An 18040-nucleotide genomic window follows, 5' to 3' on the forward strand; every position below is an offset into this window, starting at 1 on the left:
CTAAAATGACAATCAATCTTGTAATCTTTCTGTTATTGCTAAAGAGAATTGTGCAAGTGTGTATAACTCCCATCAGTACAGAATCAAAAACAGGCATACGTATTAATTCAGAATATTGTTTGTTCCTCTGGTCATTGGCATTTGTGTGTGTGTGTAATTGTGTCTGAAATAATTCTTCTTACTAAACCTTGTCTCAGTCCATTCAAACTCCTAAGAAAAATATTTTGTGCTCTGAAATTTAGAATTTATTTGATGCATTAGTTGAGTGATTAATGACTATCTACTATAACATTTCTTATAAATAATAATTATAGCTTTTAAATATCTTCATATTTTACATCTATGATAGCTAATACATGTCCTTCTCTTCACTTCCTCAAGAATTTCTAACAATGAATTGTTTATTCTAACTTCACATATAACATTTCTGAACCTGGACCCATAAAAAGCCATTGAGAAACAAATCTCATATTTGCCTTCATTCATCCAGATATAAGTAATTTCCAATCTAAAAAGAAGTATCTAGTGGTCTTTCACTTTGGTCTCCTTGCTTTCAGCCTGCAGTCTATATTCTGGAAGACATAAGGCAGAAAATCAAACTTTTAATAATAATAAAATAAAGGTCAGAGCACAATCATACCCAAATGCACTTTAGTCTCAAATGTGAAGAGTATGAACAGAGCAATTTTCTTGACTCAAAGAAGACTCAACTTACTAATGTTGGATGAAATGTCCATCTGGGTTCAGTTCCAAGTGGGGAGAAAGACACTGGAAACATGGAGACTGCTTGAGCAGATGGTTTAACGGTGGACAGGACCACATGGGGTTTTGGGATCCTGGGCAAAAAAGAGCACAAAGAGTGGAGAGAGGGATATATTTATACACTGTCTTGGCCCTGCCTTAGAGTTTACTGTTCCTGTACAAGAAACGTATCCCATTGGCTGTCAGACTCCAGGGGACAGGAGTCTTAGCTAACTTTGTAGGCTGTCTGTGTCCCAGGCCTGGTTGAAGCTTGCTGGGTGATGATGTAATGAAGGGGCTTTGGGCAATTCCTATTATGGCTTAATGGCTTTTTCCTGATTTGGATCTTGAGTGAGGGCTAATCCTATCATGTCCTAAGGACCATGTCTTTTGTGTTATAGATACAAAAGGTAGGTAGCCAAAGTACCTGCTGGGGGCAAGGAGCTGGGGCTGAGTTTCTGTCTTAAGATTTCTATTTCTCTTTTAGGGGAAATATTCTGACTTTTTAATATTTCCTAGAATATTTCATTTTTGTAGGAGAGGGGTGGGTGCTAACTTCCTACACTACTATAATAAAATCTCCTTGTTTCAGCCCATACTAGGTAATGTCAGATGATCTAGCAAGATATTGTTCCCTAATCATCTATGATAGAGCAAAACGAAGTTTTTGACAAGATCAACCCAACCACTTTACCATCTTTTCCTCTGTTATCTTACTATAAACATTATAAATTAAATTCTTAACTAAGTTTGTTAGTCTTCTTATTCCAGATGATTTTATTTGTTTCTCCAATTTTGAGCTTTGATAAAAGAGGACTATTATAATCACTATTCTGAATCATAAAACAATCTTTAAACAATCTATCCTAAATATTTAGGTCTCTTTCAAGTGTATTAGATATATTTAACATCAACTTACAATATATCTAAGCACTTTTTGACTCTTTCATTACAAAATGAAATGTCTTCTTTGAGAACTTATTTTCTCTTGACACTTTTTAAAGAGATAATATATATTCATCAGAAAATTACATGGATCAGAGGCAATAGCCTTTGCTCAATATTTTGCTGCAAAGTATGTTAAATGGCATACTTTGAAGACAAAATAGGGCAAAGACTATTTCCTTGAAATGGTGTGCATAGCCAATACCATAAATTTTCCCACTACTTTGTGTTTGTTTTTTTCTGGAGCAGTTTCAGAATACTATTCCATTTACCAATTATTACAAAACCATATAATTCTCTAGACCGAATTCTAAAATAGGAAAATATTTTGAGCTTATTTAGAAAGTTAATCCTCATTAAAAATTAATGTTAACAGGTGATAAATCATAGAATCAACTTATCAGTCTAGTTAGGACTGGTTTCTCTACTCAATTAAAAAGTGTATGAATATAAATCTGTAGATATATAATAAATACTAGAATTTGTGATAATTGTTTTTGGATAGTATTATTATTATTATTATTTATTAGATTTTTATACCGCCCTTCTCCTGAAGGACTCAGGGCGGTTCACAGCCATAATAAAAATAGACAATATACAAATAAAACAAAGATTAAAAAACTTATTATATATCGGCTAAAATTTAAAACAATATACCATTAAAATTAAACTCTCTAAAACTTATAAAGTTATAAAATTAAAAATTACAAAGCCAGTCCCGCGCGAATAAACAGATAGGTCTTCAGCTCGCGGCGGAAGGTCCGAAGGTCAGGCAGTTGACGTAGTCCAGGGGGAAGTTCGTTCCAGAGGGTAGGAGCCCCCACAGAGAAGGACCTTCCCCTGGGGACCGCCAGCCGACATTGCTTGGCGGATGGCACCCTGAGAAGCCCCTCTCTGTGTGAGCGTATGGGTCGGTGGGAGGTATTCGGTAGCAGAAGGCGGTCCCATAAGTACCCTGGCCCTAAGCCATGGAGCACTTTAAAGGTAGTAACCAACACCTTGAAGTGCACCTGAGAGACTACAGGCAGCCAGTGCAGTCTGCGCAGGAGTGGTGTTACATGGGAGCCACACGCAGCCACATTCTGAACTAACTGCAGCCTCCGGGTGCTCTTCAAGGGGAGCCCCATGTAGAGAGCATTGCAATAATCCAGGCGGGAGGTAACAAGAGCGTGAGTGACCGTGCATAGGGCATCCCGGTCAAGGAAGGGCGCAACTGGCGAATCAGGCGAACCTGATGAAAAGCTCTCCTGGAGATGGCCGTCAAGTGATCTTCAAACGACAGCCGTTCATCCAGGAGAACGCCCAAGTTGCGCACCCTTTCCATTGGGGCCAATGTTTCGCCCCAACAGTCAGCTGCAACTGCAGCTGGCTGTACCAGGGTGCCGGCATCCACAGCCACTCCGTCTTGGAGGGATTGAGCTTGAGCCTGTTTCTCCCCATCCAGACCCGTACGGCTTCCAGACACCGGGACAGCACTTCGATAGCTTCGTTGGGGTGGCCTGGGGTGGAAAAGTACAGCTGCGTGTCATCAGCGTACAGTTGGTACCTCACCCCAAAACCACTGATGATCTCACCCAGCAGCTTCATATAGATGTTGAACAGGAGAGGCGAGAGAATCGACCCTTGTAGCACCCCACAAGTAAGGCGCCTCGCGGTCGATCTCAGCCCCCCTGTCAACACCGTCTGCGACCGGTCAGAGAGATAGGAGGAGAACCACCAATAAACGGTGCCTCCCACTCCCAAACCCTCCAACTGGTGCAGCAAGATACCATGGTCGATGGTATCCAAAGCCGCTGAGAGATCTATTAGGACCAGGGCAGAGGAGCAACCCCTGTCCCTGGCCCTCCAGAGATCATCCACCAACGTGACCTAAGGACCATGTCTTTTGTGTTATAGATACAAAAGGTAGGTAGCCAAAGTACCTGCTGGGGAAGGAGCTGGGGCTGAGTTTCTGTCTTAAGATTTCTATTTCTTTAGGGAAATATTCTGACTTTTAATATTTCCTAGAATATTTCATTTTGTAGGAGAGGGTGGGTGCTAACTTCCTACACTACTATAATAAAATCTCCTTGTTTCAGCCCATACTAGGTAATGTCAGATGATCTAGCAAGATATTGTTCCTAATCATCTATGATAGAGCAAAACGAAGTTTTGACAAGATCAACCCAACCACTTTACCATCTTTTCCTCTGTTATCTTACTATAAACATTATAAATTAAAAATTACAAAGCCAGTCCCGCGAATAAACAGATAGGTCTTCAGCTCATGCGGAAGGTCCAAGGTCAGGCAGTTGACGTAGTCCAGGGGAAGTTCGTTCCAGAGGTAGGAGCCCCACAGAGAAGGACCTTCCTGGGGACCGCCAGCCGACATTGCTTGGCGGATGGCACCTGAGAAGCCCCTCTCTGTGTGAGCGTATGGGTCGGTGGGAGGTATTCGGTAGCAGAAGGCGGTCCCATAAGTACCCTGGCCCTAAGCCATGGAGCACTTTTAAAGAGATAATATATATTCATCAGAAAATTACATGGATCAGAGGCAATAGTTTTGCTCAATATTTTGCTGCAAAGTATGTTAAATGGCATACTTTGAAGACAAAATAGGGCAAAGACTATTTCCTTGAAATGGTGTGCATAGCCAATACCATAAATTTTCCCACTACTTTGTGTTTTTTTTTTCTGGAGCAGTTTCAGAATACTATTCCATTTACCAATTATTACAAAACCATATAATTCTCTAGACCGAATTCTAAAATAGGAAAATATTTTGAGCTTATTTAGAAAGTTAATCCTCATTAAAATTAAACTCTAAAACTTATAAAGTTATAAAATTAAAAATTACAAAGCCAGTCCCGCGAATAAACAGATAGGTCTTCAGCTCATGCGGAAGGTCCAAGGTCAGGCAGTTGACGTAATCCAGGGGGAAGTTTGTTCCAGAGGGTAGGAGCCCCCACAGAGAAGGACCTTCCCCTGGGGGCCGCCAGCCGACATTGCTTGGCGGACGGCACCCTGAGAAGCCCCTCTGTGTGAGCGTATGGGTCGGTGGGAGATATTCGGTAGCAGAAGGCGGTCCCGTAAGTACCCTGGCCCTAAGCCATGGAGCACTTTTAAAGAGATAATATATATTCATCAGAAAATTACATGGATCAGAGGCAATAGCCTTTTGCTCAATATTTTGCTGCAAAGTATGTTAAATGGCATACTTTGAAGACAAAATAGGGCAAAGACTATTTCCTTGAAATGGTGTGCATAGCCAATACCATAAATTTTCCCACTACTTTGTGTTTTTTTTTCTGGAGCAGTTTCAGAATACTATTCCATTTACCAATTATTACAAAACCATATAATTCTCTAGACCGAATTCTAAAATAGGAAAATATTTTGAGCTTTGATAAAAGAGGACTATTATAATCACTATTCTGAATCATAAAACAATCTTTAAACAATCTATCCTAAATATTTAGGTCTCTTTCAAGTGTATTAGATATATTTAACATCAACTTACAATATATCTAAGCACTTTTTGACTCTTTCATTACAAAATGAAATGTCTTCTTTGAGAACTTATTTTCTCTTGACACTTTTTAGAGAGATAATATATATTCATCAGAAAATTACATGGATCAGAGGCAATAGCCTTTGCTCAATATTTTGCTGCAAAGTATGTTAAATGGCATACTTTGAAGACAAAATAGGGCAAAGACTATTTCCTTGAAATGGTGTGCATAGCCAATACCATAAATTTTCCCACTACTTTGTGTTTTTTTTTCTGGAGCAGTTTCAGAATACTATTCCATTTACCAATTATTACAAAACCATATAATTCTCTAGACCGAATTCTAAAATAGGAAAATATTTTGAGCTTATTTAGAAAGTTAATCCTCATTAAAAATTAATGTTAACAGGTGATAAATCATAGAATCAACTTATCAGTCTAGTTAGGACTGGTTTCTCTACTCAATTAAAAAGTGTATGAATATAAATCTGTAGATATATAATAAATACTAGAATTTGTGATAATTGTTTTTGGATAGTATTATTATTATTATTATATTTTATACCGCCCTTCTCCTGAAGGACTCAGGGCGGTTCACAGCCATAATAAAAATAGACAATATACAAATAAAACAAAGATTAAAAAACTTATTATATATAGGCTAAAATTTAAAACAATATACCATTAAAATTAAACTCTCTAAAACTTATAAAGTTATAAAATTAAAAATTAAACTCTAAAACTTATAAAATTAAAAATTAAACTCTCTAAAACTTATAAAGTTATAAAATTAAAATACCTCCCTCTCACCTCTCTGCATCACCTTATGGGGTTTCATGGACAAGAAGCAGTGGTGAAATGTAAAATTTGTAACTACAGGTTCTTTTTGCGTGGCTTGGGGGGTGGGTAATGTGACTGGGTGGGCGTGGTGAACTTTTTTTTTTTACTTTTAAAAGCATTTAATAAAAATGGCTCCTCTGACAATCCCAGCTGAGTTGCCTGATTGCCAGAGGCTTTTCTTCTCTTTTCAAAGCATTTTTTTTTGCCTTTAAAAGAAAAGAAAAGCCTCTGATGATCAGGCAACTCAGCTGGGATCACCAGAGGAGCCTTTTAAAAAGCATCTGATAATCCCAGCTGAGCCCCACGATCATCAGAGGCTTTTTCCCCCCTACTTTCTTTACTTTTGTTTACTTTGGCCGAAGAAAAAATGCTTTTAAAAGTAAAAAAAAACAAAAACACCTCTGATGATCAGGCAACTCAGCTGGGATCACCAGAGGAGCCTTTTAAAAGCATTTAATAAAATGGCTCCTCTGACAATCCCAGCTGAGTTGCCTGATTGCCAGAGGCTTTTCTTCTCTTTAAAAGCATTTTTTGCCTTTAAAAGAAAAGAAAAGCCTCTGATGATCAGGCAACTCAGCTGGGATCACCAGAGGAGCCTTTTAAAAGCATCTGATAATCCCAGCTGAGCCCCACGATCATCAGAGGCTTTTCCCCTACTTTCTTTACTTTTGTTTACTTTGGCGAAGAAAAATGCTGAACAGATAGTTTTATATTTACTGTTCTATCTGTCATTGTGTTCTGCAGATTGGACTAACAGCACATCAGTACATGATGAGATTTTGAACTCTTTCTACATTTAGTATATGCTTGATAGAATAATGTTACATGCTGTTTTACATCATAAAGACTTCCACAGAATATTGCAAAGGGTGAAGCAGAGAAGGCAAATGCTTGTGACACAAACTCAGCCACTTTTCTACTTGAGTCATGATATTATAGGCAGGTACATAAGGAGTGGATATACTTGGATCATGGCATTGCAATTTACCTTTTGTCATTACAGTTGCTGCTGAGTCTATGCTTCGAAATAAATAGATACATGAACATTTTTATGTTGCTGAGTTCATCAATTGTTTAAAAATAATATCAAAACTTGGTTAAGTGAAACGGAAAGTAAAGTCTTCATTGACAATTAGGTCTTTTCAAAGCATTTTTTGCCTTTAAAAGAAAAGAAAAGCCTCTGATGATCAGGCAACTCAGCTGGGATCACCAGAGGAGCCTTTTAAAAGCATCTGATAATCCCAGCTGAGTTGCCTGATTGCCAGAGGCTTTTCTTCTCTTTAAAAGCATCTGATAATCCCAGCTGAGCCCCACGATCATCAGAGGCTTTTCTTCTCTTTAAAAGCATTTAATAAAATGGCTCCTCTGACAATCCCAGCTGAGTTGCCTGATTGCCAGAGGCTTTTCTTCTCTTTTCAAAGCATTTTTTGCCTTTAAAAGCATTTAATAAAATGGCTCCTCTGACAATCCCAGCTGAGTTGCCTGATTGCCAGAGGCTTTTCTTCTCTTTTAAAAGCATTTTTTTTTGCCTTTAAAAGCATCTGATAATCCCAGCTGAGCCCCACGATCATCAGAGGCTTTTCCCCTACTTTCTTTACTTTTGTTTACTTTGGCGAAGAAAAATGCTGAACAGATAGTTTTATATTTACTGTTCTATCTGTCATTGTGTTCTGCAGATTGGACTAACAGCACATCAGTACATGATGAGATTTTGAACTCTTTCTACATTTAGTATATGCTTGATAGAATAATGTTACATGCTGTTTTACATCATAAAGACTTCCACAGAATATTGCAAAGGGTGAAGCAGAGAAGGCAAATGCTTGTGACACAAACTCAGCCACTTTTCTACTTGAGTCATGATATTATAGGCAGGTACATAAGGAGTGGATATACTTGGATCATGGCATTGCAATTTACCTTTTGTCATTACAGTTGCTGCTGAGTCTATGCTTCGAAATAAATAGATACATGAACATTTTTATGTTGCTGAGTTCATCAATTGTTTAAAAATAATATCAAAACTTGGTTAAGTGAAACGGAAAGTAAAGTCTTCATTGACAATTAGGTCTTTTCAAAAGTTTGTAAAAAATTAAAATACCTCCCTCTCACCTCTCTGCATCACCTTATGGGGTTTCATGGACAAGAAGCAGTGGTGAAATGTAAAATTTGTACCTACAGGTTCTGTTGGCGTGGCTTGGGGGGTGGGGAATGTGACTGGGTGGGCGTGGTGAACTTTTTGTTTTACTTTTAAAAGCATTTAATAATCCCAGCTGAGTTGCCTGATTGCCAGAGGCTTTTTCCCCTACTTTCTTTACTTTTGTTTACTTTGGCGAAGAAAAATGCTTTTAAAAGCATTTAATAAAAATGGCTCCTCTGACAATCCCAGCTGAGTTGCCTGATTGCCAGAGGCTTTTCTTCTCTTTTCAAAGCATTTTTTTTTGCCTTTAAAAGAAAAGAAAAGCCTCTGATGATCAGGCAACTCAGCTGGGATCACCAGAGGAGCCTTTTAAAAAGCATCTGATAATCCCAGCTGAGCCCCACGATCATCAGAGGCTTTTTCCCCCCTACTTTCTTTACTTTTGTTTACTTTGGCCGAAGAAAAAATGCTTTTAAAAGTAAAAAAAAAACCACACCTCTGATGATCATGTGGCTCAGCTGAGCATGGGGTGGGGGCAGGATTTTTGCTACCGGTTCTCTGAACCACCTGCTGCCATCGCTATAGAATTGGGTGATCCGGTCCGAACCAGGAGTATTTTACCCCTGACAAGAAGGTTCTTTTATATCTCCTCTTTCTTCACTCCAGGACTTCCTAAGAATATTGTGGCAAGAAACAGAGATATTCCTAGAACCATTTGTGAACCCCTAATAGCCTCTTTTTCCCTTCTGGGTTTTAGAAAATTTCAAAATGCATTTCTTGCTTCTACGATTGAGGCAATATGATCACCAAGCCAGTTTAGGGTTAATGTTTAAAGAAGAAAAACAGAGGATTTTTTCTGATCTTAATCAGATTGTAAAGCAGTTCAGAAGCTGGTTATGACTAGACCAGGGGTCTCCAACCTTGGCAACTTTACAACTTGTGGACTTCAATTCCCAGAATTCATGTCAGTGCATTCTGGCAGAGGAATTCTGGGAGTTAAAGTCCACAAGTCATAAAGTTGCCAAGGTTGGACTAGACTGCAACTGAAATAGCTGATTTCCAGGATTTATCACAATATGATTTTTTTAACAGATTATACTTTCAAAAAGGGACAGTCCCAGCCAAAGTGAGACTGTTATCAAGTATGATATATGTTTAGATTTTAAAATATCCCCGTAATTTGGCTATTCTACATTGTGTTTTATTACATATTATTTCTAAAGGAAAGAGGGAACACCCTGGCAGTTTCTCTGTCCTTAAATATGGGTTTGGATTCAAGGCATGACAATTCAATTTTTTTTGGGGGGGAGGGAAGGAGACTTCTATGCAAAGTCTACTTACTTAGGATTGACTGAGGTTGTTGATTTAATTTGGAACAGATCAATAAATAATCCTGTCTGAAACGAAGCCTCCTGCTTTTCAGGAGCACTTGGGTAGGTTATCTTAGAAAACAGCAGGTGCAGGAGAGACGTTTTTAATTTCTAGCTCTGTCATCATAAGCAGTACATTTTATGAGTTTGTCTATTGACAAATGGTGCTTTTTATTATATTGACATTAAATAATAATATAATTTAGCTGAACTAACTTATTGACTGGTGCTGGCCTGGTGCTTTGAGCTAATCTAAGTTATAGTCATTTCCAAAGGAAAATGAGATTTTTATTTTTATAATTTATCTTTCCATATATGCATTGCTTTTCTATAGGTACAGGAAATCAGGAAAACAGAACACATTAGTATTCTGTAATATTATTAGTGGTTATTTAGTAGTTTGAAGATAAGAAACTGAACATACATGCAACTGTGAAGCATCCATTCATGCTGTATACATACAATTACTATACATTTTTTATTATAAAGTAATATAAAGAGGAGTCCTTTAATTCTGAAAGTTGTCCTTCAGAATTATTTCATTTAATTACAGGTAGTTCTCAACTTACAGCTGAGCCCAAAACTTAGGTTGCTAAATGAGACATTTGTTAAGTGAGTTTTGCCCCATTTTACAACCTTTCTTGTCACAGTTGTTAAAAGAATCACTGCAGTTGTTAAATTAGTAACATGTTAAATGAATCTGGCTTCGCCATTGACTTTGCTTATCAAAAGATCATGACCCTAGGACACTGCAACTGTCATAAATATGCCAAGTGAATTTTAATCATGTGACCATGGGGATGCTGCAACGGTTGTAACTGTGAAAAATGGTCATAAGTCACTTTTTAAAGTGGTGTTGTAACTTTGAACAGTCACTAAATAAACTATTGTAAGTCGAGGATTACCTATGTTTGCTGTTAAATACTTATGTAAAATAATGTTATAAATATAAACTATTTTTATCCTTATGAACCTCTTTTAGATTTGTTCTCTTTTCAGATTCCATTTCTAAGAAAATATGTAGATCAAATATTTGTAGATCAAAAATATCATTTCACTTCTGGTTCTTTGCCACTATTCTATCTGTTTTGCTTAGCCATACTCCCTATGGTAGTGTAAAATTTCTTTAGTTATCTTAAGGTTTATTAAGTATGCCGATATTAAAGAAAAATGAAACTGTGATTGATATTGAACCCTATAATCTGAATTCACCAGGAAAAGATTTTACAGCTTTATATTTATAAAGTTAGTACCTAGCTAATATAAATATGCCTATTTATATTAGCTAGATACTGAATTGGTAACACAGCAAAAGCAACTCTAGATCAACTTAAAAGAAGAAAATAAAGTAATGATGTGTTCTCATTGGATGAACTGGTATCTGTGATGAGACATGGTAAAGGTGCTAGCTGCTCATCTTCGCTTTCTTTGAAGCTTGCTAGCAACTGCCATAACCACGGGGCAGGGGGCATCTCAGAGGAGAAGCATGCTAGAGGTGTGAAAGAATGTTAAGGAAAATTGGGGAGTATGGACACTAATAGGAACTAGTGGTGCCAATTGGGCTTCAATGATGCCAGTTCTAGGAAAGGAAGTTACACCAGCACTTGAGGCACAAGTTCCCGAAACATCAGAACAAGACCTGGGATAGAGTTTTGGACATTGGGGATTGCTTTCAATATAAGAGTTTCATTTTTCATGCAGTTTTTCCCCAGAGCTTGCCTCATCCAAGTTGCACTCAGCATTTTTCTCTAAAACCTATAGAGTCAACGGTTGTTCTTTCCTAGGGAGTAGCTAGGACCAAACTGACAAAAGGTATTTTGAGAAGGTTATTGAATAAAATAATTCTGAGGGCACATTAAATCTAATAGCTGCAAAAGTTTAAATCCAATCTTTTTACCTATGTTTACTTTAAAAGACATGTAATTTGATGGATAAATAATAAAACAGAACTAGTTGTTAGGTATAAACAACCAGATCCACACTTGAATTCAATTAGCTACTTTATTGGTCATTCCCACTTCACAGGAATCTTCCCTGAATGACAATCCCCACCTGAGCCAGACTAAATTGAGGACCTGCATACTGCACGAGTCAAAAAGAGGGCTGTGAAAATATTTACAGACCCCTCACATCCTGGACATAAATTGTTTCAATTCCTACCCTCAAAACAAGGCTATGGAGCATTGCACACTAGAATAACTAGACACAAAAACAGTTTCTTCCAAAATGCCATCACTCTGCTAAAAAAATAATTCCCTCAAAACTGTCAAACTATTGACTAAATCTGCACTACTATTAATCGCTCTTATCACCCATCTTCTTTCACTTATGACTGTATGACTATAACTTTGTTGCTTGTATCCTTATGATTTATACTGATATTGTTTCTTGATTGCTTATCTGTACCCTATGACTATCATTAAGTACCTTATGATTCTTGATAAACGTATCTTTTCTTTTATGTACACTGAGAGCATATGCACCAAGACAAATTCCTTGTGTGTCCAATCACACTTGGCCAATAAAAAATTCTATTCTATTCTATTCTATTCTATTCTATTCTATTCTATTCTATTCTATTCTATTCTATTCTATTCTATTCTATTCTAAACCAGACTAATTAAGGTTCAATGGCATTCAAGTGGGTGGAGTGTCAGATCTTGTTTTGATCCCCCTGTAAGGATTCCAAACTAATTCCCACTTGACTCTTTCCCCTGGCTTTGCCAGTCTCTTCCTGATACAAGTCATTTTTTGTTGAAAAAGGTTTTCAATCTAAGTAAGATTTTAACCTCTGTAACAAATGTCATGGTCAACTGAATATCTTTTCGAAACAGATTTTATTTTAGTAACGATAGCGATAGCCTCTTGGTAAATTATGGAAAAATAATGTATTGGTATATATTGTAGTAAACAAAAGGTGAAAAAAAATCACATCCAGTCTAGTAATATCTTCCAAGTGAGTAGTTGGCAAGATAAATGTTCAACAAGCTCCTTCCTCTCTATTAAATTGCCAATAAACATTTTTCTTAAGGTTATGATAAAAGTGGTAAAATGTTATTCTCAAAGTAATATTATTATTTCACCCCAATTTCATCTACAGTTAGCAAGGGAACAAATATTCCCCTCCAACACTCAGTTACTGGTGGCCTTCTTATGCCCTGAGCTAAAATAAATTTGAGTATGTTTTCTTAGTGCCTTTGTAAAAGACCTTCTCACCTTTTGTTTCTTTCTGTTAACTTTCAGTTCAATTTTTATGTGCAAATCCTGAGTTCTGGTGGCTATTTAAGAAAAAAGCATTAAGAATGTGTCTTATAGTCAATCTTAGGAACAATCTATTTCTATATACTTATTCCTCCATTCTTTTTTAAAAATATTATAACTAGGTTCTGAATTTTTCAGTCTTCAGAACCAGAAATTTTAATAAAATATATTTGATGGGGAGAACTAGAATGTTCAATAATTTCTCAAAACATGTACACATATATAATGTACATTTGGCATTGGAAGAGAGAAAAAAATGTATAGTTTTAATATTCTAGTAGAAATAGTGGCTAGAATAGTTCCTAATCATTAAATAGGAGGAATGCATTATATAACAAGAAAGAAACTAGGAAGGAGATAGCTGGGAATCTCCTTTAAAAACTATATGCAGTTTATATATTTTAGGTTTTTGTAATTTGTTACTGTTCAACTGAAAAGTCATTTTACAAAAATCAAACATGGAGCAGAACTCATTTCTAAGGCCTGCAGATAGTGCTGCAGATAGAAGGCCTAGAAATGTCCCCCCTATTATGGATCCCTGTACACGTCCCTATGTATGTCATCAGACTACAGATATAACAATTAATTAATTAACTAATTGCTAGGTAGGTTAATTACTCTCTTTGTTTCTGTCCCATGTTATGTTGTTGATCTTTTTCTCATTTTAGGAAAAAAAATGATGGACGTATTGTCCTTAAGAGAAATCTAATCCAAGAAGTGACCTGAATGCATCAATTCAACGAAGACGGCTAAGGAATCTGCTAAAGCTACTATAAAAAATCAATGAGAAAGCATATGAGTTTGGAGACTGCAGCAATGTTTAGGCTAGTGCACACTGAACAAGGCATTATCTTAAAAGCTAGAAGAGGAAACTGCTTTAACTTTGGGTGCAAGTACGGCAGTGATAAGAAACTCTGAACCATTCAAGTTCCAAGCCCTGGACCAAACCACCTTAATGGGACTGCAGACAGTTGCTAAAAGTTCCTGCCAGTCAAACAAATCTAGAGAGAGAAAGCAGGCAGAAAGCCAAGCTAGATAAACTTTGCCCAATGATTAAAGCAATCAGCTTCAACACAGCTGGGGAACCACATATATATTCAGTGTAGAGAGGGCAGAATGTTCTACTAGGATTGCTGGATGGCATAAATGTAAGAAAGTGGATCATTTTGCAGACATTTGTCATACTGGGAAACAGACAAAGTCAAAAAAACCTTCATGGGAAGCATCTTTGCAAAACAATATTTTAAAATGGATAGAGGAGCTGATGCAACTGTTTGCAGTATCTGTTTACAAAAGCTTCCAGAGCTTGCCTGATTCCAGCAGCTAAATGCATTCCCTACAAGACCTGACAAGAACATATTACATGGTCAAGGTTACTTTATAGCTAAAGCACAGAACAGAGTTAGAGAACTTCAAGTATAACTGCATTCTCAAATAAACAAAATTCTGCTACAAGAGGTATGTTTCCACATGGTGTAAAAGAATTAACCAGAAAGACTCACCTGAAAACAGGAAACCTGAAAATGTTTCCAATAAAAATAATACTTAGGAAAAGAGTTGTTTTGCGTGCAGTCAGAATGATTACAGTCCCACCATTTCCCAAAGAAAAATAAAATAAAAACAGAGACCAGGTGCCAGAAACAATGTGTCTGAAATAAGCTCTGAGCCAATGTGTCCCAGTGGTGTAAGTACACAAGGAAAATGGCACAGTTTCCATATGTGTATGAAGAAAGTTCTCACATGACTAAATAAAGCCATGAAAAGACAAAGGCACCGCCTTCTCCTATTGCTACAATAAGAGTTTTCTACTACTTGCTTGATTATTCATGCTGTTGGATACAGACAGACACTTTTGGCCAGCCCAGTCAGACTCACATGGTGCCAGCTTAGTCAACTTATTATATACCATTCGGGTTTATATATATATATCTTTTTGAATTTCTGGGGTGCTTAATTTGTTCCAAAGAAAAATGTCTACACTGATTCCCCTGGAAGTTGTTTCACTGAAAATCTTGGTTTATACTCTTTCTGTGGATGAAAATAAATCGGGTTAGAGATTATCTAAATTTCTAGCTACCAAGGCTTTAGGTGTAAAACTGAATAAAAGCAAAAGCCTCTTAAGCCTATAACAAATATATATCTTGGACATTACATAAAATATCATTGACAATCATTGAAAACAGATCCAGAAAAGGTAGAAGCAATTTTAGGAATTAATCCCACTGAATTCTTCTTGAGTTTTTGGTACAGTGCAATATCCTGAAAGTTTAATAGCACAACTGGGAGCATTGCTTTTTAAATGAACTTCATAAAATATTTGTTATTTTGCAATAGGAATATAATTAGGACGACACTTTCAGAAATATAGAACAGATCTCAACTTATGCCCCACTGCTTAGATTTTATAAGGTTGTGAATGTTGTTATTATGATTCACCTAACAATAGTGGAACATAATTCTTCAGTTACCGAAGAATTAAAGCCAATAATCCATGTTCATGATCCAGAAGCCTGGCATATTGACACAAAGAAAAAGCATGACAGGCCCGCTGGGGGATGAAAAACACCTCGCATATGGCTGATTCATGTTACATGTATATTTATTAAGGATGCAACGTAAAGCCAATCAGTCTTTTACCAGGATAGGGCAGCAGGGCAAGTGGCTGGATGATGGCAGTGGTTCATCAGGAGAAGAGACCAAAGAGACAACCCATCTAATTATATTGTTAAGTGTTGGGTGCCAGTACAATAGGCCGAGTAATTCCTATTGAATGCATGTACACTGAGAGATTTTCCACTGGAGACAAATTCCTTGTGTGTCAAATCACACTTGGCCAATAATGTATTGTATTGTATTGTATTGTATTGTATTGTATTGTATTGTATTGTATTGTATTGTATTGTATTCTATTCTATTCTATTCTATTCTATTCTATTCTATTCTATTCTATTCTATTCTATTCTATTCTATTCTATTCTATTCTATTCTATTTTCTACTCTGCACTACACCACACTATACTGTTCTTTAATATGTCTCTGACAAGTCCCAAGGAGAGGTCAGATGTGGTCAGCAGAGCTTGGAAACAGGATCTTACAAAGAGGAAAGTTGACAGAATGAAGATCAATATCATCAGAAAGACAATGAGGAATTCATCTAACAAAGAATGGCAATGAAAGTCAATGGCTGAATTGACCAGTACAAAAACAGTCAATGCAACAACCAAACATCACACTAGCCAATAATCTGGGAGTAGCCAGACTAGCAACCATAAGCCAGGTCAGGAATTGCAGACCCAATGAAGAATTGGTAGTGGTGGCAGAGGCCTCTACAAGGGAGGTGACTGCCTGGAATGAAGGTGAGAGAGGGGAAATGGAAAAAATTCAACCACCCACTCCATTCAGACCTTAGGAGAGTAGCCAGGCAAAACTAGCTCCATTATAGGTTAACAAATCTTATAAGTAGAATAGAATAGAATAGAATAGAATTTTTTATTGGCCAAGTGTGATTGGACATACAAGGAATTAGTCTTGGTGCATATGCTCTCAGTGTACATAAAGGAAAAGATCATCAAGAATTCTAAGGTGCAACAATGATAGTCATAGGGTACAAATAAGCAATCAGGAAACAATATCAATATAAATCATAAGGAAACAAGCAACAAAGTTACAGTCATACAGTCATAAGTGGAAGGAAGTGGGTGATGGGAACAATGAGAAGATTAATAGTAGTGTAGATTTAGTAAATAGTTGACAGTGTTGAGGGAATTATTTGTTTAGCAGAATGATGGCATTCGGGGAAAAACTGTTCTTGTGTCTAGTTGTTCTGGTGTGCAGTGCTCTGTAGCATTGTTTATGAGGGTAGGAGTTGAAACAGTTTATGTCCAGGATGTGAGGAATCTGTAAATATTTTCACAGCCCTTTTTTTGACTTATGCAGTATACAGGTCTTCAATGGAAGGCAGGTTGGTAGCCATTGTTTTTTCTACAGTTCTAATTATCCTCTGATGTCTGTGTCTGTCTTGTTGGGTTACAGAATCAAACCAGACAGTTATAGAGGTGCAGATGACAGACTCAATAATTCATCTGTAGAACTGGATCAGCAGCTCCTTGGGCAGTTTGAGCTTTCTGAGTTCACGCAGAAAGAACATTCTTTGTTCTTTTTTTGATGAGGAGGAAATTGAAATTGAAATATTTGGAATAGTAAAAAAAATAATTTTAAAGGGATTATAGTTAATTTAATTTATGGTTAATTTAAAGATACGGAAAACAAAATTAGGAACTAAAACTTTAGAATAAGCAATGTCTAACCACAGGAAATTTAGTTCTAGCCTAATGTCAGACCTGCCCCAGTCTGAGCCCTTAGGAAAGAAAGAGGCTCAACTCCATTTGGTTGATGTGATAGGTTCTTTTACTAAAAGATGCTGGCTGCAGTAAAGTCAGGCTAGAACTAACTTTCCCACACTAAAAAGATACAGATGGATTTCCTCAACCCAGCCCTCTCCGCATGACCAGTTTGTCTTCAACCAATGAAGATTCACCTAGATGTTTTGAGAAGGCTGAGATGTTTAGGTTAATCCACATACCTTCTCAGGGTGCATGGCCTAGAGTGATGGCACACTGATTCTGAGCTTCTCTGTTCTTAATCAAACTGTCATTTCCCCCATCCCTATTTCCCATAACATGATGACACAGCTTTATAGCCCATTTATACCCCTTTGCCCGATGCACCCTCCCCCCTAGCCTTTGATGGCAGGATGCCAGTAAGGCACCAAATCAAAGATGGCAGACCTGACTCACATTCTCTCTCTCTCTCTAGAAATAATAGATCACAGAGAAAGGATTTAATTTTTTAATTGCTTCTTTATAAAAAATATAATAATAAAATTTCTCTGATAGTTGACTTCTTGCTTGAGAAATCACCCCTCAGTTGATCAGGTTATCCCTAAGCCTCATGGCCTTTTGGAAGCCTTTGAAAACTTGGTTTTATGCCTAAACCTGAGGCCTGGTAGACATAATCTCTTGTTTAAGTTAATTGTAATTTTTTTAATGATTCTGCTGTGGGTTTTTTTGTTTTTTTAAAAAATTAGGTATTTTATCATAAACCATGTGGAATCACCTATGTGAGATGAATGGCCATATAAGTTGAATGAATGAATGAATACCACAGATTTCTAAAGTAAACACTAGATTTTTTTGATGTCAAACATATCTGGAATTTCTTTACTCAAAGTTTGCAGTTTTATTTTATTTTTAT

At 36.9% G+C, this 18040-nt stretch overlaps 1 long non-coding RNA gene across 1 annotated transcript; it reads right to left on the reverse strand.

The window, feature by feature from the left end:
- Positions 1 to 257: 257 nt before the first annotated feature.
- Positions 258 to 14440, reverse strand: LOC131199293 (uncharacterized). Its single transcript, XR_009155317.1, has 3 exons — positions 14290 to 14440; positions 716 to 836; positions 258 to 572 (listed from the first exon to the last, which is right to left on the reverse strand). It is a non-coding gene; the product is annotated as an uncharacterized LOC131199293 (long non-coding RNA).
- Between the last annotated feature and the right edge of the window lie 3600 nt (positions 14441 to 18040).

The sequence above is a fragment of the Ahaetulla prasina genome, chromosome 5 (assembly GCF_028640845.1).
Source record: "Ahaetulla prasina isolate Xishuangbanna chromosome 5, ASM2864084v1, whole genome shotgun sequence".
In the NCBI taxonomy this organism is placed as follows: Eukaryota; Metazoa; Chordata; class Lepidosauria; order Squamata; family Colubridae; genus Ahaetulla; species Ahaetulla prasina.